The sequence below is a fragment of the Taudactylus pleione genome, unplaced genomic scaffold (genome assembly GCF_031769625.1).
Source record: "Taudactylus pleione unplaced genomic scaffold, aTauple2 ptg000817l, whole genome shotgun sequence".
Taxonomy (NCBI): domain Eukaryota; kingdom Metazoa; phylum Chordata; class Amphibia; order Anura; family Myobatrachidae; genus Taudactylus; species Taudactylus pleione.
The window spans coordinates 824672-850244 of record NW_028285219.1 but is presented as its reverse complement, the minus strand read 5'-3'; positions in this window follow the sequence as shown (position 1 = coordinate 850244).

Below are 25573 nucleotides of genomic sequence, written 5' to 3'. Positions count from 1 at the left end.
CCATCTGCAGGTAACCATTGCCTTTCTTCAAATGCATGGTTGGCTTATCATGTGGAAAAAAATCTTCCCTCAGAGAATTTTCCTAACGGCGGATAAGATTTCAGCAATCCAGCACAAACTATGCAGACTGCTCCACAATCGCCGAGTGTCAATTCACTCTGCACTGCAGGCCTTGGGATCAATGGTGTCTACCTTCGTCATGGTGGAGTTCGCCCAGTTTCACTACAGGAACACCTGATCCCCTCCAGGTGGAACGGGCTACCCCATCTGCTTAAATCCCAGATGATGAGCCTCCCTCCAGAGGTTTGCCTGTCCCTTGCCTGGTAGCTACACACTTCCCATTTGAACAAGAGTCGTCCCTTTTGGATCCTGGACGCAAGCCTCAAAGGGTGGGGCACAGTAACCGGCCAGCACTCCTTCCAGGGCTGATAGTCCCCAGTCAAGGCAGTGTTACCAATCAACATACTGGAACATCGAGCCATCTACAGAGCTCTCACTCTGGCTCAGAATATTCTGAAAAAACAGGCCAGTACAAGTACAGTCTGACAGTGCCACGGCTGTGTATTACCTCAATCACCAAGGGGGCACTCGAAGTCAGTCAGCAATGACAGAAGTGTCCCACATTCTCAAATGAGCCGAATGCAATCTCCCAGCCATCTCTGCAGTGTTAATCCTGGGGATTCTCAATTAGTAAGCGGATTTCCTCAGCCGTCCCAACATGCATGCAGGAGGAGTGGTCTCTACATCCAGAAGTCTTTCAGCTTCTAGTTGACAAATGGGGTCTTCCGGAAGTGGATCTCATGGCCTCAAGACACAACAACAAACTTCAAATGTATGGAACCAGAACAAAGGACCACGACGCGGCCTTCATAGACGCATTGTCAGTGAAAAGCAACTTCCATTTGGCATATCTCTTCCCTCCAATATCCCTGCTTCCTCGAGTGCCTCGAAAAGTTCAGACAAGGGGGGTCTGTGAGCGAGTGCAGTACCGGTTCTGCACTTGCGCAGAATGTATCCTGCGCAGGCGCAGACCCTGCAACATCAGAGATGTACTTTCATCCTCTGATGAACGTGCATCTCTGAATCAGACTCTTCGTGCAGTCAGTAAAGTGGGTCCTGATAAACTCTGACTCTCCTCTGCTGCCCAATGGCAGCAATCAGTCAGGCTCCCATAGCTGTATTACCTTGGAGGATTGGTGGCCATCCTGTATCCAACTGGGGCTAAAATCTAGGTTCTGACAGCTCCAGCCATGATATAACTACTATGAGATGAAGGGAACCTGAGTTATGGCACCTAGCTTACGAGGTCCCCTGCTTGCTTTCTGCTTGGATTATCTCTGATATGCTTCCTCATGGGAAGACAGAGCAGTGCTAAACATCCAGTTGCAACCCCAACTAAACCTTCACCTAGCACTGCATCCCACACTCTGGTGTTTCTACATCTACAGCTGTTACCTTATCAGGACCTAACTCTCCCTATATGGCCTCAGGAGGTTCAGAGGGAGGCTCTACCCCAGAATTCCACTCTCAGCATTTAAAACCACCTGTCAATAATGGTTCTTCTCATCTTGGTAAGATATTGTAACATCTATGTTCCTTACCAACCAGACAGGACATTCAGCAGGATCTACAACTATTAGAAAAGAGGATACAAGAAATTTTCCAGACCCACCTCGCCTACATTTGGTCGGACCTCACCCAGGTGGCGGAGAGGGGTCTCTTTGGAGGAACATGTGGAAACTGTTGACACCCAGCTTGTTGAATTTAACCTGTTTCTTTCCTATCGTTCCTGTGTGCTTAAAGAGATGCAGTTGCGTATGGATGATGTTGACAATATGGGGTTGAAGAAATAATCTGTGGGTATGAGGTGTCCCTGAGGACGTGAAGCCATTTAGAATTGAGGATGCAGTCACTAAAATATTTAATGAAATCCTGCAAGCTGACCCGGACGTTCTCACAGTGCCGTGCACCCTAAAGGTATGCCCTCTGAAAGCCCTAGAGACATTATCTGCCGATTGCATGACTATACCGTGATGGAGGAGATTTTGCGGAAAACTAGACAAGTGAAAGAAATTTACATTAACAGTTTCTCGGTGCAGATCTTTCCTGGAACACACTCCAGTAGAGGTGTCTGCTCCTTCCGCAAACAGACGAACTTTGCAAGCAAGATATTAAATTTCATTGGGGGTATACCACTCAGTATCCAGGTTATGCATAAGGCAGAGGTTACCAAACGTGGTCCTCAAGTCTCCCCAGCAGTTCAGGGTTTAGAGATATCCATGGTTGACCACAGGTGACTTCATTTGTACCTCAGTCAATTTGGTTTAACCATCTGTGCTCAACCATGGATATCTCTAAAACCTGAACTATTGGGGAACCTTGAGGATCACGTTTGAGAACCTCTAGCATAAGTGGAAGCTCCATGTAGTACAGTTTTGTACCACAGTTTTGTGCTTCCCTTGGTCTCTCTGCTGCATTGGTTCCTAGTTGGCTGGACCTTTCGGACACTAATGTGCCCCTACCGCCTCGTAAGCAGACTTGACAGCAAGTCTGAGGTTCCAGATATAGACCCGTCAGGGACTTTGTGCCTGGGGGCAGGGAGGAAGTTACATAATCTGGGACTCTGGACCTCATTCAGAGGCGGTTGCTCGGGAGCGATCGGTAGCACCCAAAGTGATCGAGAATATGCAAAACAAGCGCTCAGTCGCAACGCACATCGTAAGCGTGGAAACACCCACAACAATGAAAGCACACCTCCTATCTCTATGGGCTAATTCAGAGTCGGTCGCAGGCGGCAACCTACGTCAGCACGATTAACACCTGTTGCAGTGTTAATTGCCTACAAACAGCAGTTGAGGCAGAAACCATCGCCAGCACTCACAATGCATAAGGTAGACCCTGGGCTACCCTTAGCTCTGCGAGCAGTAGCGTCGTTATTGGAACGAGATGACGTGTGTGATGACTCACTCAGTAATATATGCACGCCCTTAAAACTCCCTTTTTAAGGTCAACCACGCCTGCGTGCGCACCACCACACCCCTGTTCACAAGCACTTCCCCTGTAACCACCCACAAATGGCACGAAATGTCAATAACAGCTACGACCTCGTAGTGACTAGCGAGCAAGAGGATTGCGGTCGGGGAGACAGGCTTGCGCACGCGCACTGCCATGTACACGCATGCGCAGTTGAAAAAAACATCGCTCGCTACGTCCAATCGTTCCGTGCGAATGCCTCTGAATGAGGTCCTCTGTCACTTATTTCAGTATCCTTTTAGTTCTCATTGACTCTGAGTGGAATATTTGTCAGCCCCTTGTGATTTCATTATGCTATCTAGGCTATGTCAAGATGCTATGTCCATTCCAAATTCTGTTATCTGATTATTCCTGTTCCACCAGGCCCTGAGCATCTTTTCTGTTCAATGTAGAACACCTGTTGTTTCTAACTACATTTCTAGTTTGTCTCCTTACCAGTAATACTTTGCTGTTCTAGGCAAACACGTTCTACTTTAGGTTGGTCCCATATATTAATGGATCTCATATAGGTGCCAGGTTCATTACTACCCACATACTCCCCTCTATCTCTGTTGTACACACGGACCCAATAGGGTTTTCCATGGCCTTTTCTACACAAGTATTATAAACGGACTATTCACCAGGAATCAAGTGTCCAAAGTGTAATTGGTTTTGTGTAACATCTGAAAACAATCAGCTAGTGAATTCATATATGGGGACTATAAGTAGGCCATCTCAGAGTATAATACTACAATGTATGAAGAAAATCTAAATTGTTCACATATATCCAGAGGTCAATCAAAATTTTACTAAATAGAAAAGGTCTTAGAAGTAACCCAAGCTGGCTTTCTTATTTATGTATCTGTGTGCATGTGTGTCATTGTCTTGTGATCAATTGTGTCTGGCCACTGCAGTCTGCTTATACTGTTAAGATAATGCAAGTATTCGCCTGTCCACGTGTGTCCGAGTAACGCCGCCTGCTGTTTTTCCATCCTCAGTCACATCATTAGTATCTGTACTTGCACCCACCCCATGCTGCCTGACTTAGGCATCCCAGCCATGTCCAGACATCTGAAACAAGCATGTAAGTCGTGGTGCAGCCCATGACTTTCTCACAAGATGCAACTATTTACTGCATCCAAATAGTCACCACCTGTTGCTGCCATGAAATACCTATTTCACATTATGCTCTGTCCTCTCCAGATGCAGCTCTGACTAAGCCACTTGTTACTGCAGACACAATCGCAGTCCCTGTGTGCTGCTCCTACTGCATGCGCAGTCAGCAGAAAGTTGTGAGATGAGTTTGTTTCTCTAGCTGCATCCAACTTAGAATCAGCCCCTCTGTGTTTAGTTTGCAGTAGACATACTATTCTGGTTGCTTGGTTTATGTCTCTTGGGTACCTGCAGTGCACCACATGTATATTGTATTATTTGTATAATACAAATTCTCAAAAATTTATTGGACACATCAGGTCTTGTTGACTAAGGGCCTGATTTAGAGATGTATGCAAACCCAATGGTTTGCATACATCTCCTATATTTTGAGATCTGTACATGTGTAGAATCTGTCCTTCCATCTCGCTCACAGATCCCCCAAGTTGCAACATGAATGACATGTTGCAGCATTTATGGGACGGAGGGGGGTCATGACTGGCCACTGTTTCCCGGTGGCGTGTTGTCTCTGTTTTCTGGGAGGAGCGAGTAAGTCTCTGCTTACGCAGCCTGGTCATGGTTGCGATAGTGATCCGAAGCAGCGTCTACGGATGTTGATCTCTCCGATCGCAGTCGTAGCAAGTCTATTTTCCACAGACGACACCTGCTGCATTTGCATTCGACTTGGATGTTATAGGACAGTCGCTTCCTTGTGGCTGTGCAATACCGTCCATCTCTGAATCAGGCCCTAAGTTCACATGAATCCTCAGATAGTGACTGGTTCACCTTCTATGCAAAGCATTACCAGATAAAGGGGGAGATGTATCAAGCAGTGATAACAGGGAGCAGTGGAGAAGTTACCCATAGCAACCAATAAGCTTCTGCTTATTGTATACAATGTAATTAATAAATGTTACCTCGATGCTGATTGGTTGCCCTGAGCAACTGGTCCACCTCTCCACTCTTCACTGTTTGATACATCACCCCCAAAGTCTACTGCAGTCACGTTCTTGTGCCAATACCACCCAACATCCCAGTGTAACATTGACTATAAAATCTCAACTTGTAATTGTAATAAAATTTAATTGTGTATAAATTCAGTTTATTTGATGGTAGGAGCTTTTCCACACTGTGAGTCCTAGATGTTTAAACTCTTGCCAAGGTTAGAACCCTGTCGATGTAAAGGGCAGAAAAAGCTGGTACAATTGTGCTCCTGAAATGACGTAACTAAGGGATTAAAAGAAAAAGGGGTGGAACATTTAAGTGCATCAAGTTGACAAACTATTGAAACATAGGTATCTAATACATCATCACATCATTAACTGCTCTAAACCCAAAATACTGGTGTCCATGGGAGGACATGCAGCCCTAAGACTTTAGCTTTACATTGTGTAGGGTGAGTGACAGCAGAATATGGCAACAGTGGCAGAGACACATGCTTATATGTATTGTGCAGGTCTTTGGAAGAGTTGGAATATAAATTGGCTCTCACTGGTCTAAAGTTTGTGTATTACTGAATTAAATAGTATTCCTGAAATAACTGAGGGGGTATGTGAGGAAATGACACTGAAGATATAGGGAGGATTGGTAAATTTGAGAGCTTTGTAGGTGAGAGAGAGGTGTTTGATTCTGCTTTAATTCTGATTGGTATAGGGAGCCAGTGGCATGACTGGCAGAGAGGTAGATCCATGAGAGAGAAAAATGAGGTTGGCAGCAGAATTGAGAATAGAGTGGAGAATAGTAAGACGGATTCAGGTCAGATAGGAGCAGATTGCAGTAATCCAGGTGAGAGATGATGAGAGTATGGATGAGAGATTTAATATCATCCGCAGTGAGGAAGAGCCTGATTCTGGAAGTATTGTGGAGGTTGAAATGGCAGGATTATGAAATGCACTGTATGTAGGAGGAGAAAGAAAGGGCATAGTCAAGGATAACACCTAGGCATGGGCATGTGTCTTGGTGAATAGAGTAGAGTGAGACGTCTTGGCTTAGGGAAAGTCGAGGAGTTCAGTTTTATAAATTTTTAGTTTCATGATGCGTGTCATCCAGGCTGAGATGCCTGACAGATGGTAGAGGACAGAGGGAGAGAGATCTGGGCAACAGAGGACATTTTGGGCATAAAGGTGGTAGGAAGGTCCAAAGGAACTGATAATCTCCCCAAGGTCAGATGTGCAGAGGAAACCTTCTTGATGAATGGCCCGAACACTTAATTTTTACAAAAGCAAGTGAAAATTAATATTTTCTTCTGCAATTGTATAAATTAAGTGATGATGAATAGGCCCTATAGTGTTCCATGTTTCTATAATAGGAAAGAGCACTACAGGGGGTAGTGATCATTATAGGGGCAAGATGGAGTATGTCCCAAGGAAAAATAGGGCCTGATTCAGACCCACTCGCGAGCGCATAGCACTTGCAAGCAGGTCGATGGTGGGGTACTGCACACGCGCTCTGCGCACATGTGCAAGCCCCGGAGCGAGAAAGAAATTCTCTCGCTCCGGGACTCACTACAAAAGGGGTGGCTGTCGATGTTGATCGACAGCTCGCCCCGTTTTGTAGGCAGGGAGGGGGGTGGCTACACAAATGGAGGCGTTCCCAAAGGAACACCTTCCGTTAGAGGGAGGCACCACCTGACATCACCAGTGATGTCAGTGGAGAGCTTCCTGCTCTGTTAGAGTAGGAAGCTCTCTGGGGCTTGCGATGGACGAGACCCTACCACAAGGGTCTCGTCGCAAGCCCCGTTGGTCACGACCATCACCTGGCCGCTCGCAAAAGCTGTGGGTGGTCACCCACAGCTTAACGAGCGGCCAGGAGGCCGCAACAAAAAATTTAAACGCCCTGGTTCAGAGCGAGCACTCTTAAAGAGGGTCCGGCTCTTAATCAGGCCCATAGTTCATAGACATACACCTCCTCTCACATTATAGTGGAGGTGTGAGGCATAATGAGAGATGCAAAGTATTATAATGGATTGGTGCAGTATTTGGCAAGGAGACCGTTACCTAGATATCATATTTTAAAATAATTTTTTTTTCATCCTTAGTGCTAATTTAACAAAATTGTGAATATATGCATGTAAAAAAGTTTTGGGTGTATTCAAAAGAGAGGACCTGACATACTCTTAGGACTTGTAGTTCCACAAACACACAGCGTGAACTATTATTCCTAGAGCATATATGTGACCTGGATTATTTATTATCAGCTGCAATCTAATGATTTTTTTTATATTTAATTTTTTAAAATATTGTACATTTGTATGTTGTCTTAAATCTGTATTTTACTTTGCATTGGTGTTTCTTGAACATTACTTATTCTTCCATACCGGTATTTAATGATTTTTCAAATGGATATTCTATATTGATTAGCGTATGTTCACTTGTTTATGTAGCTATCATGTTTTGCGAAGACTTTGGTGTTTCTTTTATTTTTAAATAGGTTTTTCCCAGGGAGCTCATCTACTGTATATCATAATGTGCTAAGTCTGTCTCCTCTCCAACATGCATGCCCCAATGGCTTCCACTACTAGGGAGATGGAACAGACCCTAGCCTAGCAGGAGAAGGGGATGATGAGTAGCTGAACTGCCAGGAATACAGTAACTATGGGAATGGGATGAAGCGGGGGTGGGACAACAGTGAGGAAGGGGGAGGAGGGAGGGGAATGGAACAGCAGCAGAGGGGAGAGGGGGGCCAGAGGGTGGGTCGGAGATGGGGATAGAGGGTACAGATCACACCATTCAACCTGCAGCTAATTTAATCAGCCCCTAAGAATTTTTAGTACATCCATATGTGTAACTTTAAGGGATCTATTAAAGTGTCTGAATATTACAAGACATTAAAATTTATTTGCCTATAGTTTATATTTATATATTTATATTTTCACACCCACTTAATTATAACATATTTCCATTTCTCACAACATCTAATGACTGTTGTATTACATGTCTCTTTTATTGCTATCCACTTAGCTTCAAGTTCCTCCATATATCTCTAACTACAACAGCTGTGTATAAATAGGATACCTGATTTCCGTCCAGTGGGCTTTGGACCCTGAGGTGGGTGAGGCATCCTGCTAATATATGGTGGCATAGATGTTCCGGATCCCTGAGTACAATTCAGGAGCATGGATTTTCCTATGGAATTTAGATAAAAATAATTAGCAAAAATGTAAAATTAATACTATCGACAACCATCTGTTTTGATCAGAAAACAATATTTCAGGAGACTAGTAGTCTGAAAATAAGGTGCTTATTGGAAAATCAGAACTGGCATATTTTGAAGAAGGAATATTTGAAGCCATGTTTTTTTGTTTAATCCTGATCATTTCAAAATGTAACTTCTGAGATTCAGAAAATTAGGAAACAAAACTAGTAAAAAGTGTCCTTTCAAGACATATGGGTAGAAGTGGTTATAACAGGTGTAAAGGGTTCTATAGATGTGGCATGTGCATAGGGTATAGGAATATCAGCAACTATAAGACCACTAAATATGATACCTTAGTGAACTGAAAATTGAAGAATTTATCACCTGCAATACCTCTAAATGCTATTGAATGCAGTTGCGGCAAATTCTATATTGGTGAAAAAGTAGACCCCGAAAAGTTAGGATTGGGGAACAATTTGCTGTCATTACACTTCAAAAGAGACCACAACTGCTCTGTCTGTGATGTCAAATGTTTTTATGGGATTAGACTTGTAAATGCTACAGAAAGAATGAAAGATGTCACAAAACTTTTAGCAAAAACTGAAATGAAATGTATATACAATTATAGAACCTAAAGTCCAATAGTCTTGAATCAAGATTTTAAATCAAAGTGTTTTTTTGTAGTATATCCCTTTACTTGATTAGTTTTTATTATCTCCACATTATTTTTAAAGCTTATAGGGATCAATCCTATTAGGTGCGAATTGTGAGTAGCAAGTTTGTTTCTTGAAACTCGCAGACTTCGTAGCGAAGCGCGCTCCAGAGAATTCTCAAATCCAATTAAAAATGCCTATTCGCACTATTGGCAGCGGAGGGGTGCGAATTGACTGGCAAATGAGATTTGAGCGAAATGCATGAAAATGTGGGGAGACCATCCTGGACCGCCCAAAATGGATAATTTCGTTAGCAGGATCATATAGAAGGCTGTTTCTGGGCATTAGGAAGGTACTGTAGGTTATTAAATAGTGTCAAATGGCTGATTTGTGGGGGGTTTTTAAATGCAAGAAAATTATAAAAATAATTTTTTCGTTTACTCTCAAATGAAAAATACAAAAAAAAGTAGGAAAAAGGTAGATTTTGGGGTACTTTGAGGGCACCTTGAAAAATTTAAAACAAATTCTAAAAACAAATTTTTTTTTCCCAACTAAAATATTATTGTAATTAAATTTAGGGTGCCTAAACTAACGAAAAAGTTGATTTTGGTGTAATTTGAGGACATTTATTTTTTTTTAACCCAAAAAAATGCCATGTAATTATTGGACTAATTAAGCTAATTGGAAACTTCCAAATGCCTAATTAGTCATTGGAGTGGGGGGGTGTCCAAGGGGTTGCGAACGGCGTTGGGAGCTGGTGCACAATGTTTTGTATGAACACTGGACTTGATACATCTATGGCGGGTTATGTTGCATACAGGGTGAGGGGCAGTATAGGTAAGGACCCACACTTGGTGCAGGTCCATTAACTAATTGATTCATGGAGTAGGGCAGTGGTTCCCAAACTTTTTCGAATCATGGTGCCCTACAGTATCAGCATTTTTTCCATGGCACCCCTGGGCCAGAAGTTTCTTATTGAGAAATTCAGCATAAATTGCATAAAGTAAATTGTGCTAATACAGTATGTCACCCTTAGGTTCAGTTATGTGGTGGTTGACAATGCTGCGCTTTTTGTCCACATTTTTTGATTGGCAGCCATTAGCACTGGTATTGCCTTTCAAACTAACTAAAAATCATTTTATTTGGTACTGGACCACCAACCTGAGGCACCCCTGCAAGTGCCCTGAGGCACCCCCAGGGTGCCATGGCACCCAGTTTGGGAACCACTGGAGTAGGATATAAATTGTAGATTTGGTGGACTGCCCCATACCTTGAGAAATATTTGTATTCTTACCGAAATCCATTGGTGGGGGCAGTCTGACCAGGAGAGAAAGGAAACAGACAAAGGAGGAGGAGACATAAGGATATCCTTCAGAAGAAGTAAGGATCAATAAGGGTTGAGGTAATAATATGTTTAAAAATGGGGCAGACTAGATGGGCCAAGTGGTTCTTATCTGCTGTCAAATTCTATGTTTCTATGAGGAGTACTAATGAGGCCTTGTGTTTTGTAACATCTTGAAGACTCTTTAATCCTTGGGTATGATATATCTTTATTATTTAATCTATGTCTGCTTTTTTTTCATGTTGGAATAAATATACTTTTTATGGATTGCTTTCCTGTGGCACATTTCTTATATAGGTGTCATAATCTCCAGTGATTAAGAGTGCTGATCCATTGCTTGTAAAGAAAAAACTCCTCTAACAGATGGGATAAAGAACCTTTGATGTGTGCATATTATTTCAACAAGTCGTAAGTGTTCTACGGAAGGAGGCTTCCCCGACAACACACAAATGGTGAATATGAATAAATTAACAATCTATTTTGATATACACAGTTCTTTACATTTCTTGTGGGTGCTATGGTGAGGGGGCATCTCCATTAACCGTTAATTACAGTATTTAAGGAAAAATACTCGTTATATTTATGTCTTAACTCTATTACATAAGATTTTTTTGTATATTCTCTTTATTTTATATGTGTCAATCCTTCGAGACTGAAGATGCACAAACCTTCAAAAACACACAAGGGAAGTGTGGTTAGTGTATTTATTATGTAGCGCCAGTGAATTCAGTTGATTATTTGTCTATTATCTCTTGTGTTGGGGACTATAGGTATGGCCCCATTCTTTTTGTATTCATAGGCTGTTTATTGCGTACCAGGATTATACATTTTGCATTACTTGGGAGATGGAACAGACCCTAGGCTAGAAGGAGAGGAGGATGACAAGTACCAGAACTGCCAGGAATGCAGTATCTATGGGAGTGGGATGGAGCCGGGGCGGGATAGTGCGGGTGGGATGACAGTGAGGAGCGGGCGGCAGAGCAGGACAGCATAAAAGTGGGGGTCAGAGCAGGGGACAGAGAGGATACAGGACAGAGCAGATCGCACCATTCAACCTGCAGCTAATTTTATCAAGAATTTTTAGTACATCAATATGTGTAACTTTAAGAGATCTATCAAAGTGTCTGAATATTACAGGATATTAAGTTATTTGACTATAGTTTATACTTGAAATTGGCTGAATGTTGATCTTTCACAGACACATAATTATCACATATTTCCATTTGCCACAACATCTAATGACCGTGATATTACATGTCTTTTATTGCTATTCACTTAGCTTCAAGTTCCTCACATCTGTGTATAAATAGGATACCTGATTTCCGTCCAGTGGGCTTTGGACCCTGAGGTGGGTGAGGCATCCTGCTAATATATGGTGGCAAAGATTTTCCGGATCCTTGAGTACAATTCAGGAGCATGGATTTTTCTATGGAATTTAGATAAAAATAATTAGCAAAAATGTAAAATTAATACTATTGAAAACCATCAGTTTGATCAGAAAAAAAATATTCCAGGAGACTAGTAGGGGTAAATTTACTATAGTGTGGGTTTTTAAAAGTGGAGTTGTTTCCCATGGCAACCAATCAGACTCTAGCTATTATCTTTTAGCAGTTGCTAGATTAATAAGTAGAATATGATTGGTTGCTGTGGGAACAACTTCACGTCTAAAAACCTGCACTTTAGTAAATACACCCTGTATTCTGAAAATATGGAGCTTATTGGAAGATCAGAACTAGATATTTTGATGAATTAATAGTTAAGCCATGCTTTTTTGTTTATTCCTGTTCATCTTAAAATGTAACTTCTGAGATTTCAAATAATAATTTCTTTACCTACAGAAAAATAATATCAAACGTGTCACACATATCACCTATTGTCTCTCTGTATCTGTAGCCGAATCTGTCAGTTGTGGTTGGTGTAACAATCTCCCCCCATCTATCCTGGGAACACATTCCTTTTCTAGGATTAACAAAACTACAATTCACACTGAGGCCTATTTTGTATGTATCTCCCCGAGATTTAATTATTTACAAATTAATATATTTGTATCAGTTGTATTCTGTGCTTCATAATGTCTCATGGGCTTGGTGCGAGGAATTTGAGACCAAACTTTAATTTGTATTCACTGTGAATTTTATCCTTGTAATACATGTGTTTAAAAATGCACCGCTATAAAGTTAAAAATGTAAAAAAAAAATCCTTAAATCTTAAATATATGTTTTCACTCTAATTCAAACGAAACTTTATGAATGATATTGTGTTTGGTTGATAATGCCTACTGTGTAAGGAAGGACACTATGGCAAGTTAGGTGTGTGTGTATGAGTATAAGATTATGGTACAGACTTTCCTTAATAAACTTTTGATAATTGCATTCAATTAGTCTTTATCAGCATTTAATTTTGGGGGGTTAGGGATGCGCTGCTACCATAATGACTCCTGGTAATTGTTTAGCAATACAGAATCCAGAGATAAGATGAGATTTCATGTAGGACATATATCTTCTAGGTAAAGATATTCTTTGTTTATGGTCTTATGACCCATCAGTTTCATAACCTTATGTCTCCTCTGTATCTCCTCATCCCAACCATACCACACCTCCTGTAGCTCCCCCTCCAGGTTCCCCTCTCCTACACTCTCCCCTACTTATGAACTCTCTATTTATGATAAGTAAATACTAAATAGTTCCTTACCACCCTTGGTGTAAATTGGTGGAAAAAGGTAATCCTTGTCCTGGCAGATTTTCCCATCCATACCTCGGATGTCCACCTTTCCTTGCTGGTGCTGGTTAGAGGTAAAATAAAGAAAAGTAAAAAGGATAGAAAGGGGGAATGTGGGCAGGAGAGAGAAGTGAGTAGGATAAGACAGGTTATGGGGGAATATATAGCTGTAGTTTATGTGCAGTAGATAAGAGATGCCATAAAAGCAGTATAATAAAGGACATATAGTGAGTGAGAGAAACATGGTAAAGGGACAGGAATAAACTGTATAGCAATCAAAATGTAACCTGTTTTTACATGTAGTTGCCAGTAACATGCCTGTATCCTCATTATTACACTCATGTTTCCTTTCTCTTACCTTTAGGTCATCCATCATACTGTCTTCTCCCTGAGGGGCACAGGGGCTGATACTCGGCAGCCTTATGTAAAGACTGTAATCTATGTCTTCTTCGTGTCTGCGGAATGTTTCTCTAATAAATAAAAAGACAGAGGATCAAACCAGTCCCATCACTTCTCACAGTCAGCCTCCTCATAGCTCCACCTCGCACATGGTAGAAGTTTTCTTACTTAGCTACGCCATGCTCCCAAACCTGCTTTACAATGGCCCTGATCGGCTTTGGCCATACTTACAATTTGCAGCATGTAAGTGATAATATTGGATTTTTGACTGTTTAATTTACTTTAAATAAACCAGTAAAAAGTGGGCAACACTGCTGTCCATGACATAATGTCTCAAATTGTGGTATTACATTACAGGGGGTGTAGCCATGCTATGTAATTTGTTAATTCTGTATTACTGTATATATGCCTCTGTTATAATGGAACTCAACACCTGATGCCCCTAATGATATGGACTGGAACTTCCAACTGTGAGTGAAGTTACTGTGAAATGTATTAATTTGTAAAGAAAAGTTGTGTTCAGTGAACTTCCCCAGTGTAAGTTTATGGCTTCCTCTACTCTCTTCATTCTCTCATGTACTTCTTCACACCACCATATATTTCTTTATCTTTCACTATTAAGTTGCCTAATTTTTATTATCTCTTTCCCTGTTTTTTACCTCAATTTTCCAATGCACTACATAGCTCCACTCTGGCATGGTAATACATAGATGGCCAGATGTACTAATGCTAAAATGCAGTCAAAACTCTGAAAACTGCCATTTTAGGTTTGATGGCATTTTCCATATGTACAAAGCATCGGAAAGTAATACTTTCTGGATCTTGTACCTGATCGGCAATGCCATCTTTAGATAAAGCTGCCTAATAGAAGCCTATGGGGCAACGGTCGCACATGCGCAGAAGGACTCCCAGGTCATAAACCCGGAGAGTTTGAAAGAGAGTTCTTTGTGATTTGAATCGAAATTGTACATGCATACCAGTGTTATTAACGCCAGTATGCATGAGATCAATGTCGGGGTGTATTGCATCCTAAATGCGATGCTTGATACATCCCACCCATAGACTGTGTGCTCCCGCTCTCCTCTCTCACCTAAAGTCATGTGGCTGTAGCTTCCTACTGATGATGTTCTCCACCTGGTCACCAGTTGCTGGCCTCTGTTTCACTGCGTAGTGCAGTTCTTTCTGCAACTGTTCCTGCTAAAAGCAGCAGTATGTGAGTAATACACAGCATTAGATGACAGTACAAATAAAAAGTAGCTAAATACAGTTAGAGGTGTAAAATGGATCAGCTATGGCTGAGAAAGAGGTCGCTGTCTCACCGGTTTTATCTCCGTTTTCAGGTCATGAATCCATCTATCCATGGATTTTGGCTTCTTCCGCAGTTCAGGAAGATTATTTATATCATCAGCTGGAAGAGAGGAACGTTTTACATGACATCTTTATTTGAGTAGCAGAATCAGGATATGCATACTGGTCCTCGGGTACATTGTATCATGGAAAGTTATTTGTCAGATTAAAAAAAGGATTTTTTCTCTACTCACTGCAAAATCAATTTATTTAAGTCCATCTGGGGGATACTGGTTTAATTGGGAAGGCTGTGCAGTAGGCACTAAATAGTTAACTATAGGAGCTGAACCGTCCCCCCTTAAACCCTCTCTCTTCCTCCAGCTAATCAGTTATTTTTCAAATAAAGTGAAAGGAGAACACAACATAGTGAAAATAAATGGTGTAACTGAAAAAAAGAGCCAGAGGCACAATCAAGTTAACAAATAACAATATATCCCCCAGATGAACTTAGAGGAATTTATTTTGCTGTAAGTACAGAAAAATCCTCTTTCATTTCAGTTGGGGGATCCTGTGACTCTGGGACAGCCCAACTTCCAGACTGCCGCACTTCGGTCAACTTAAATCAACAATGCCCTGACAACATATAGGAAATGGAGAGGGCTATCGGAATCAGAAGGATGAAAAGCCGGTGACACAATCTCCTGATTCAGATGGAAATGAAAAACCACCTTAGGCTGAAAAGATGGCCTAGTACCCAGCACTGCACGGGCAGAGTAAAAAATTAGAAGAGGAGAACTAGCTGATAATGCTGCTAACTCTGAGACTCACCAAGCAGAGGAGAACACCTATTTTATATATTTTTAATTATATTTCGCCGTTGTTTTTTATTTTAAAGGACGTAATAAAAGTTATGTTTTATTATTTGTATGGTCACTGGAGTTCATCATGATTAATCCGTGAGTGCCCCAACATAGGAATACTTTGCTTCTTCTGTTCATTTCATGGTTACATTATATTCCTGGGAGCACCTCCGTCCAAAAATAGTTACTCATTGACTTTATCATATTTATATGAACATTAATATGGAATAGGGAAGGATAATCTTCTATAGAGTGATCTGTGCAGATATTTTTCTTATCTTTTCAACTCTGAGACTCACCAAGCAGAGGAGATGACTAAAAGAAAAGCCACTTTCCAAGTGACAATTGCAGAGGCTTGGGACATAAATGTAGTCTTGGCAGCTCTCAAGGGGGAACAGGTGGGACCTATGACGGCATGAATGCTTCTAAGTCGCAATCTGACAAGGATGCACCTGGAGACTGTGCTGATTAATTTGATATGTGACACTACCTACAATAATCGAGCTACTGTATAACTAAACTGTAACTACAGGCTAGAAACTAGCCTTACTCCTCAGCACTCCCTGCTGTCGAACCCCCAGGGTTACTGGCGCCTGACATCACAGCCTGGTAAACAGACCTGGCGAAGGGGTGCCCAGGGGTACAACTGTACCAGGCTCTGAGGTCCTAGGGTGCCCCATAGTTTACCGCTGCCTGCACTGCTGCTGCAGTAATCAGCAGGGTGCAGGCATGTATGGAGCCCCTGCTGATCACTGCAGCAGCAAGTCCAGTGGTGGGGTGAAGGCAGGGTGTCATCTGCAGAAATTACCTGCTGCCGAATGCCGCACATACATTATATTACTTATACTAGCAGCGCCAGCCTGGTCTGAGTCACTGCTGGCTGCTGTAGGGGCTTGGTGAGGCTCAGCACTGTGGTGGGGGGGCTACTGCCTGATGACTACTCGAATTTCTCAGCCAGTAATTCGAGAAATCTGATGTAAGTGTTAAGGTGCGTACACACTGGGCGATAAAGTGGACGACTGAACGATAACTATATCGTTATCGTTCAGTCATCCACTTTATCGTCCATTTTTAACCCCAAAATGATGAACGATAACGACGACGCGCATTCCCGCGGGTCGTTCGTCATCATCGTTCATCGATCTCGTCAGGTTGCTGCATGTTGGGGAATGGGGGAGAGAGCCCGGCGCTGAACGATATCGTTAATGATATCGTTCAGCGGCTGTGCTCAATGTCATGAACGACACTGAGCACAGCCTGCCGGGGACACACTACACGATATCGCTCAGGGAGCATATCGTGTAGTGTGTACGCACCATAACTGTCTCCTCAGATCACTGGCTGAGAGATAGAAGCAGTCATTAGGCAGCCCCGCCCACACCACAGTGCTCTGCCTCTCCAGTCCCGACCAGCAGCAGCAGATGGAGAAAGACTCAGCAGAAGTTGCTCAGAAAACTGAAGCAGGAAAGTGCAGCATGCTGGAGGAGGGGGAAACAAAATTTGTTATGTGGATGGGACAGCACAGTGTGAGAGGGGGGATGGGATAGCACAGTGTGAGAGGGGGATGGGATAGCACAGTGTGAGAGTGGGATGGGATAGCACAGTGGATGATGGGAGAGCGCACAAGGTGGGATGGTGGTCACAATGGGGAATAGGAGACCACATTGTGGGATGAGGTGTGTGTGTATATATGTATATGTATATATATATATATATATAATATCTATCCATATGCTTATGCAAAGGAGCAAATACCAGCCCCATGCTGCTTAGGTTAAGTCTTTAGAGAATCAAGTAGCCAGCAGAGTTAAGCCAGCACCAAGAGACCATAAGGGATCCAGCGCATGACAAGCTGAGGGAAAGACACCCAAGCAAAGATGCTGCGGCAGGCATACATAGAGTAAGGTAAGTGTGGGGCATGGAGTGACATTGTGAGGGCATGGGGGGAAACTATGGGGGCTCAGAGGTTCCCCAGAAAAACCACATATAGGTAAGGCAGACTCTCAAGTGACTGGCCTGTTTCTGCCAGGGAGCCTGGAATGGGGAGCCCCTAAAAGAATGGGTGTATCGGGCCCCGTGATTTCAGTTGCCGGCCCTGAGATTAAAAGGATATGGGCTAAGCCCCACCCAATCTCAGGAAGTGCTGGGAAAATGGCATCTGCCATTGCTAGATGGTGCCTGGGATATCCAATGTAAGACCAGGAGCACAGCCGCCCGCCACCCTGTACCTAGAACCAGAGGTATTTTTACCTTTTCCGGTTCCAAGCGAATTGCCCACCACCACTCCGGCTGCCCAGTACTGCCTGTTGTAGGCTGTGGAGGCTGCTGTGTGATTGCAGCCACCAAGATGTGGTGCGGCTTGAAAAACAAATACAGGCTCTCATGCCTCTGTTAGGTAGCCACTGTATATGGGGTCCCAGAGTGCCTGCGGGTGCCTGGTGACCCTCTGCCAGTAGCGGGCTGTGTAGTGGCCAGCTGCTGGGGCTATTACTGATGCCTGCTCCATACTCCATGATCAAATATGGGGATTCAGGCTATCCTTAAAAACAAAACTAGAAAGTAAAAAATAAACATACTCCTGGCTCCAATATATCATGCCTCTCACTGCAGGCACTTAAAAAACTGATTAGCTGGAGGAAGTGGGGGGTTGGGGGGAGTTGGGGTGTTCAGCTCCGATAGTTTTCTAGTGCTCAGCCTTCCCACTTAACGCAGAGTGAAAGTATCCCCCATTTGAGACAAAAGAGGAAAGGCTGGGGCAATTAGACATGTTTAAGTATATACATATATTATACATATATATTAAGTATGTATGGGAGTATGTGGGTGGGGGTCAAAGGAAAGGTCATGCTGGGTTACACCTGTTTTCAACTTTTCCACAGTTAGTCATGTATGACATGAACAGGTATATTTTTCATATTACATATTCAGCTATATATAGAGTAATAATAAGGGTAGGGAATGGCTGCATAGGCTCCTTTTCCCCACAGAGTGAGTCTGCAGATGCACTGGGGAATATGTTGAAGAATAATTTATCCCTCTCCAAGTTCCCCTCTCCTATACCTTCCGCTCATTATGAACTCTCCCTTTATGATGAGTAAATATATTATAGATTGTTTCTTACCTTTCTTGGTGTGAAAGGAGGGAATATATAACTCCTCCCTGCTCTCATAGATTGTCTCATGAGAACATTGGATGTCCACCTGTCCCTGCTGGTGCTGGTTAGAAGTAAAATAAAGAAACGTAATAATCATAGACTGAGAAAATAAGGGCGGGAGAGAGAAGTGAGTAGGGTAAGACAGGTTATGGGGATAAATAGCTGTAGCTGTAGTTTATGTGCAGTAGATAAGAGATGCCATAAAGACAGTATAAGAAAGGACATATAGGGGCCCATTTATCAACAATCACATTTGAAATGCGATCTGGGCATGTTATTAGCGCCCATGATTGCATTGCAAGATGTGATCTTAGCGCTGGCATGTATCGAATAGCGCACAGGGGCTCTGTAAGGAGCCCATTGCTGCAAGGTGCTTGGAGCGAAGAGACCGTCTCTTCACTCCTGTGGTGGGGTCCTACGCATGTGTGTTCTACAGACCACGCATGCCTGGCACCCATTGCTGTGGAGAGTTCCTCTGGAACCCTCTCGCAGTTTGTTTGTGATGTGTAGCTGACAGGCTACAGAAGCACAACGCCATCTTTAGATGGCATTAGTTGTGGGAATATCTGCTGCGGTCCCTCCATAATACATTGCAGGGATACTTCATATTTGCAGATATCCCCCGAAAACTGATGTTTTCCGGAGAAAATGCCGCAAATAGTTAATGACAAATGGGACCCACAGTGAGTGACAGAAACATGACAAAGGGACAGCAATAAGCTGTATAGTGATTCAAATGTAAGAGTTTCTTTTTACATGTGTTGCAGTTGACAGTAACATGGCTATATCCTCATTATTACACTCATGTTTCCTCTATTACCTTCAGGTCATCCACCACACTGTCTTCCCCTTGTGGGGCACAGGGGGTGATGCTCGGCAGGGTGGTATATCGGTAAGGGATGTCCTTCATGCCGCTGTCACCCCAGCTCTGGGAGGTTGAGATGTCTCCAGATACTGATTGCTCAGGAATTATTTCACTAAAAAAAATTAAAAGACGTCGAGGATGAAACCTCCTCACACATGTGAAGCTTTCATATTGTTGTATCTAATTTAGTTACAGATGTGTCCTCGTACATCTAGCCTCAATATGCCACACAGCGCATGATTTGCCTGGCGTAGGTGAGCCGCCAGGACCTGTGCTACTGTGCTAGCGTCAGATATCTTTTTTTGCAAATATGCATCTAAGTCGCAATGCGATGCGACTATGACCCACCAGCAGACCATATTAAATGTCACTCTGTGACCGACCGCACCCGGGCTAAACCGCAGCAAAGCACACACTTGCTGGAACACTTGACTCCAACTTTGCTGCAGTTTGGCTCAGATGGGGTCGGTCACGGAGTTACATGTAATATGGATTTAAAGTTGTGTACTGCACTGGTCTAGAACGGCCTGAGAGAGGACTGAAGTCGACAGACAACTTGAAAGAATTCACTTAAGTATATTCTATTGAATTCTGCTGTGGATATAAATGCGTTGTCATACCTTTTTGGACATTAGAAGTTCCTATTTAAATTATTGAAAATTGGAGTAACGCCCTCTTTATTTTATGTATGTATTTATTTATTATTTATTTATTAACAGTTTCTTATATAGCGCAGCATATTCCGTTGCGCTTTACAATTGTAAACATTAATAGAACAAAACTGGGTAATAACAGACAGATATATAGGTAGAAAGGCCCTGCTCGCAAGCGTGTAATCTATAGGGAAATAGGCATTGATACACAAGGATAGGTGCTATATATTGCATTTTGGTCCAGCCAGAATGCACTGTTTCTTGGTGGGCAGCATGATCCATTTACACCGGAATGTCGGCCAAATGTCATGAGGATGTGAGAGAAAGATGATGTGTGAGATTGTGTGTGGACTGTGAAAGGGGATGTAATTACATATGGAGGCTATGAAGGTTATGTGGGTGGTTCTGGGATCTGATAAGCTTGCCTGAAGAGGTGAGTTTTCAGGGATCCCTTGAAGGATTGGAGACTAGAGGAAAGTCGTATTGTGCATGGTAAGGCATTCCATAGAGTGGGTGCAGCCAGAAGAAAGTCCTGTAACCGTGAACGGGAGCAAGTAATGCGTGGGGATGAGAAACGCAGATCTTGTGCTGAGCAGAGAGGTATATGTGTAAATATATATATATATATATATATATATATATATATATAAATATAATAGATTTATTTACACTAAATAAATTTACGTAGTCCTGCCAGAAGAGCAGCCAACCACAGGGAAACTTACTGCTGATTCGGAGGGGGAGAGCACAGGGGTAGGGGGGCTTCTGCAGTGCAGTTAGTCCAAGCTATTGGGAGACACTGACCCTACTATCAGCCGGCCAGGTGGGTTGAGCCCTGCTGCTGGAAGATTAGTTTCCTGCAGGCACTGGCAGACTCCTCTGACGTGGTCTCATCAGATATGACCAGGTCAGTGAAAGCCCAGCTTGGTGTGGTCATATCTCATTCAACCACACCAGGCAAGTGGTCAAAGTGTATGTGACTGAGTATTTTATGTAGAATGCATAATTTCCAGATGCTGCAACATGAGAGGGAACAGCTGCAATTGATACACCTCATAAGTAATATATATATGGCTGCTTCCCCTCTACACAGGACCTAAGGAGCATTAGCACTTCACACTACAATGTCCAGTCTCCTATTTCTAGTTTCAATTTTGAACCTGGAAAATTTGGAAATCAGTCCAAATCACCTGTTTGGCATGTTACTGTATCTATATTTATTACTTGTTACCTGCTGCTTCTCAGCAACCGATAGAATGACAGGACATCAGTTTCTTATTGCAGGACCTCCATATGACAGGTTGGGGGTTAGGTAAATGCTATGTAGTATGATGTCCAGCTACTAATTACTTCTATTTTCTATCAGTATTATTGTATACCAAGTGTAAATTGAGGTCATTAATAAATAAATAAAATTAACCAATATGGGATTAACTTACTCACCAGCCTATTTATCTATGAATAGGAGTTACCTACTAAAACACCTATTTTTGTGGGGTACCCGCTATTAAGTATCCCCGGGAAGTATGAAGGGGTGACCATAGCATATATAAAAGGTACCTGCTGCAATCCTCCATTTTTTACCACATTTTCTATGGGTGCAGCTTCATTGCAGAATTTACCAAGCTCCAGGTGGCGATAACCATTGTAGCCTGTGGGCTGCATAATGTACTATTTACCGGGAAAAGGATCTATAGGATCTCCCCCAGCAATGGCCGCCCATGTGCAGTAGCGCCGGGGTCCTGAAGAAGAAGTGAAGTGATTGCTATAGTAATCACTTCATTTCTTACACATTGCTGGGACGGGCTCCCTGAGCCTCTATCCCTGCATGTGTTGTTTGCTACATCGGAGTGAGCCCTAATTCCTTATTGTTGTGATACGTGGTGATAACAATTTATAATTATTGGGTCTAAAACTGAATACTATTATATGTCCCTAAATAAATAACTAATTTCTCATAGTGTTAGACAAAGGAAGAGACAGCAAAACTGTTTTCTGACAGCTGATTTGTGGTGAAGGGACAGCTCAGCAATGCTTATCTGCCTAGCCTATTCCCACTTCTCACACTTGTTCTTATCCACCACAGAGACCAGACAGCACTGGAAGGATAAAAGCAGAGCTGTCAGGGTGATGGTAGGAGCTCTATAGTATTTACTATATCTATATGTGTTTGCTCTAGCGTGGATTGGCTTTTAAATATCCAATTTCTGTATTCTATCTGCCTCCGTATTGGTTACTGGTAGCCAAATCCTGATGCACCTAATGCTATGGGCTGGACCTTCCCAGTAGCTGCGATTGATGTTACTGTGACATTTAGAAATGTGTGAAGCAATTTTGTGCTTAGTGCCCCCCCCCCATGTAAATGTTTGGCATCCCCTACTCTCATCATTCTCTCACGTGATCTCTCAGCCCTACGTCTGCCTTTATCTGTAATTATTATATTGTCTAATTTTCATTATCTCTTACCCTGTTTCTTATTCCACTTTTCCAATTCACTACATAGCACCACTCTGTCTCTGGCATGGTAACACAGAGACTTTGGGGCTGCTCAACTTAGACTCAGCTCCTCTGTGCTCCCGGGTCTCCTCTCTTACCTGAAATGACCCAGCTGTAGCTTCCTATCACTGATGTTATCCACCTGGTCATCACTTGCCAACATCTGGTTCAATGCTGAGCCCAGTTCTATCTGTGACTGTTCTTTCTGAAAGAAGCAGCATGTGACCCATAGAATTATATGAAAGTCAGTGATAGCTCAGATAGTGGAGATGGTGGGGAAGGGATTGGTAAATCAGAATAGACTATGTAAGTAAGAGTAGCTAATTACTGTGAGAGTTACAGGTATAGAAAGGATCAGATGAGGCTGAGAAAGAGGCCACTGTCTCACTGGTTTTACCTCCTTTTTCAGTTTATGAATGAGTCTGAACACAGAGTTCCACTCCTCATCTAGGTTTGGAAGGTTCTTGGTGTTGTCAGCTGGAAGGAGAGGTAAGTTTTACCAAACATCATTATTTGGGTAGCATGCCCAAGGAATACATACTGTACATTGTGCTACATGGTAACATGGAAAGTTCTTTGCCGAGGGTAAAAAGGCTTGGGCAATTAGGGAGATCATATAGATGTATGTAAGTGCTTGGGGGGGTATCAAAGGAGGGGTAATGCTGGGTTACCCCTGTTTGCAACTTTTCTACAGTTGATCGAGTATGACATAAGTAGGTAGCTTTCATATCAGAAATTCAGCCATATATACAGTAATAGTAAGGGTAGGAAAATTACTACATAGGCTCCTTCCTCCCATAGATGCAGTGGTGAAAATGTTGAAGAAGAATTTCTTCCCCCTCCAGGTTCCCATCTCCTACACCTTCCCCTCCTTATCTCTCCCTTTATGATGAGTAAATAATAGGTTGTTTCTTACCATCCTCGGTGTGAGTGGAGGGAATATATGAATCCTCTGTGCTCTCATAGGTTTTCTCATCCATATCTCGCATGTCCACCTGTCCCAGCTGGTGCTGGTTAGAAGTAAAATAAAGAAAAGTAAAAAGGATAGAATGGGGGAATGTGAGCAGGAGAGAGAAGTGAGTAGGAGAAGACAGGTTATGGGGGGATAAATAACTGTAGTTTATGTGCGGTAGATAAGAGATGCCATAAAAGCAGTATAAGTAAGTACATATAGTGAGTGAGAAATATAGTAAAGGGACAGGAATAAACTGTATAGCGATCAAAATGTAACCTGTTTTTACATGTAGTTGCCAGTAACATGCCTGTATCCTCATTATTACACTCATGTTTCCTTTCTCTTACCACACTGTCTTTTCCCTGAGGGGCACAGGGGCTGATACTCTGCAGCCTGATGTAATCCTGGTAAGGGATGTCCTCTGTGTGGCCGCCACCCCAGCTCTGGGAGCATGACATGTCTCCAGACACCGGTGACTCAGGTATTGTTTCTCTAATAAATAAAGACACATAGGATAAAACCAGTCCCATCATTTCTCACAGTCGTCCTCCTCATAGCGCCACCTCGCACATAGTGGAAGCTTTCATACTGCTGTATCTTACTTAGCTATACCTAGAGGTGAGCAAGTGTACGACTCCAAACTAAATATACTGTACACAATGGGGCTCATGTAGAGTTGAGTGTAGGTGTGTAAGCATACATTTCTTCCATAGAATTGTGTAATATGCAGAGCTACAGGCATCTTAAGATGAATGTGACTGTGCATTTTATGTAGAATGCATAATTTCCGCATTCTACAACATGGGAGAAAGCCGCTGCAATTGATACACCTCCTAAGTGGTATATATATGGTTGCTTCCCCTCTACACAGGATCTAAGGAGAATTGGCACTTCATCATTACAGTACGTCCTGTCTCCTATTTCTGGTATCAAATTAGAATCTGGAAAAACGTGAAATCAGTTTTACAGTTAAGAAGTTCCCGAATCACCCGGTTGGCATATTACTGTGTCTGTATTATTACTTATTACCTGCTGCTTCTCAGCTTCCCATACAGAGACAGGACATCAGTTTCATATTGCAGGACCTCCATATAACAGGCTGGGGGTTAGGCAAATGCTGTGTAGTATGATGTCCAGTTAGTTGTTACTATTATTTTCTATCAATATTATTCTATACTAAGTGTAATTTGAGTGCATTAATAAATAAATTAACCAATAGGTAACTCTCACTTAGGGCCTGCGTCAAAGCAACACTGCGCACGCGCTGCGATTGACTAGTGATGGCGGTTGCAGAGAGGTTTTATTTGCAAAGTGAGTGACAGTAGTCGTGTATGAGGGAGGTATCGGGAGGAGGTTTGAAAAACGCAGTCGTGTCGGGATCTTCTGGGCATGCTGTAGTGAGCCTCTGCATATTCATTTACAGCTGCAAAGGCCTCAGCATCTTAGGTAAGATGCTCATTCTGAGACAGCATGGGATTGCTAAAAGGATTTGTATGGGAGACACAGGAGTTGGGCAACTCAGTCCAAAAAAAAAGGCCGCTTAATCATTACCTTATTTTCACAAGTCCGCTACATATTGGATTGCTGCAGTGATGGGCATTGTGTGTGCATCTCTGTATCAGGCCCTCAGTGACTAAACAGGTCCTGAAGGGATAGCTCAGCAATGCTAATCTGCCTAGCCTGTTCCAAATATTTCTCTCTCTTCTCACTAACTCTCATCCACCAGGGAAACAGTTGGGAAGCCGGCGGACGCAATGCCGACCGCCTACTTCTAAATCCCAGGAAGGGTTAAATTACAGGCGTCGAAATCTCGAACCATGTCATTTTACCCACACCGGGAGACCGATGCCCGGCATCCCGATCGAAGGGACAGCCGCGCGGGGGGGAGGTTAG